General features: G+C 37.7%; 1 non-coding gene across 1 annotated transcript; it reads left to right on the forward strand.

The window, feature by feature from the left end:
- The first annotated feature begins 1,675 nt into the window (after positions 1-1,675).
- LOC121203880 (small nucleolar RNA R71) lies at positions 1,676-1,782 on the forward strand. The gene has a single exon (XR_005898813.1). It is a non-coding gene; the product is annotated as a small nucleolar RNA R71 (small nucleolar RNA).
- The last annotated feature ends 201 nt before the right edge of the window (positions 1,783-1,983 follow it).

Genomic DNA, 1,983 nt, shown 5'->3' on the forward strand with positions numbered 1-1,983 from the left:
ATTTATGTGCTTGCCATTTATCTAGCTCCTCTATCCGTAGCCTTCGTTTTTCATGAATGTGTCATTTATCATTTTTGGAACATGACTCGTGAACTTCTTTGAAGCTCAATTTCTGCAAAGTCATATTGCAGTTTTAGTAGATTAGTGTGGACCATTACCTTCAATGTTTGATATGATGCCATAAGTACGAGCTTGAAAGGTAATCGTTTTGTCTCTCACACGAAGTGTAAGCTCACCTGTGCCAACATCAATAATTGTTTTAGCAGTTGCTACAAAGGGCCTCCCTAAAATCAAAGGGGTGTTATTATCCTCCTTTATGTCTAGAACAACGAAATCAACGGGAAATATGAACTTATCTACTTTCACTAGTACATCTTCAATAATACCCCTAGGAAATCTTATAGTTTTATCTTCCAATTGAATGCTCATCCTAGTTTGTTTAGGTTTCCCAAGACCTAGTTGCTTAAACATTTTGTAAGGCATGACGTTAATACTAGCCCCTAAATTAGCTAATGCATGACTTATATCTAAACTACCAATTAAGTAAGGAATTGTAAAACTCCTTGGATCTTTCAATTTGTGGGGTAGCTTATTCTGTAGAATAGATGAGCAGACTACGTTTAGCTCCACATGCAACGTTTCGTCCAACTTCCGCTTATTTACTAAAAGCTCTTTTAAAAATTTCATTGCATTTGGCATCTACGACAGAGCTTCAATAAACAGTAAGTTAATATGTAATTTTTTCAAATGTTTGAGGAATTTATCGAATTGTTCGTCTGAGCGGTCTTTCCTTGTCGCGTTAGGGTATGGGATATGAGGTCTATATTCTTCATTCACAGTTTTGTTATGACTTACCTCACTTTTACCTCTGCTCATCACAGTTTCTTGAATCAATTCTGGCTCAGGCGCAATGAATCATTCCTTATCTTGAGTACTAATTGCGTTGAGGTGTTCCCTTGGATTAGGTTCAGTATTACTTGGTAAGCTATCTTGTGGTCGTTCGGAGATTAGTTTGGATAGCTGGCCTATCTGAGTTTTGAGCCCTTGGATCGATGCTTGTTGATTCTTAAGTGCTGTCTCGGTATTTTGAAAACGGGTTTCTGATATTGAGATGAATTTAGAGAGCATCTCTTCAAGGTTCGGTTTCTTCTCTTGTTGATAAGGTGGCTGTTGAAAACCTTGAAGATTTTGTGGCTTTTGATTCCCTTGACCACCCCAGGAGAAATTTGGGTGGTTCCTCCAACCTGCATTATAAGTATTACTGTATGGGTTATTTTGAGATCTAAAGTAATTGTTACCCATATAGTTGACTTGTTCCTTTTCGGTTGTAGGATTGAAGGATTGATATTCTGTATGCACACCTCATCTACTTGAGTCACACCTCATTATTGGATGTACCTGTGTAGAACCAAGTAAACCATCAATCTTTTCATTAAGAAGTTCTACCCGATTTGATAGCATAGTAACTAAGTCGACATTATAAACGTCGTCTATTTTTGTTTGCTTAGTCCTAATGACTTTCCACTGATAGTTATTTAGTGACATTTATTCAATGAATTCATAAGCCTCTTCAGGTGTTTTGTTGTTGATGGTTCCTCCAGCAGCTGCGTCAATCATCTGTATTGTCGAGGGATTCACACCATTGTAAAACATTTGAACTTGCAGCCATAGAGGTAACCCATGGTAAGGGCACCTTTGCAATAGATCCTTGTATCTCTCTCATGCATCGTAAAGTGTTTCTAAGTCCATCTGCACAAAAGAAGAGATATCATTACGTAACTTAGCCGTTTTAGTCGGTGAAAAATATTTTAGTAGAAATTTTTTGGTCACTTGTTCCCAAGTAGTGATGGACCCTCGTGGTAACGAGTTCAACCATTGTTTAGCTTTGTTTCTCAGTGAAAAAGGGAATAACCGAAGGCGAATGGCATCATCAGAAACGCCATTAATTTTGAAAGTGTCGCAAAACTCCAGAAAATTCGCCAA

Source organism: Gossypium hirsutum, chromosome A07 (genome assembly GCF_007990345.1).
Source record: "Gossypium hirsutum isolate 1008001.06 chromosome A07, Gossypium_hirsutum_v2.1, whole genome shotgun sequence".
Taxonomy (NCBI): domain Eukaryota; kingdom Viridiplantae; phylum Streptophyta; class Magnoliopsida; order Malvales; family Malvaceae; genus Gossypium; species Gossypium hirsutum.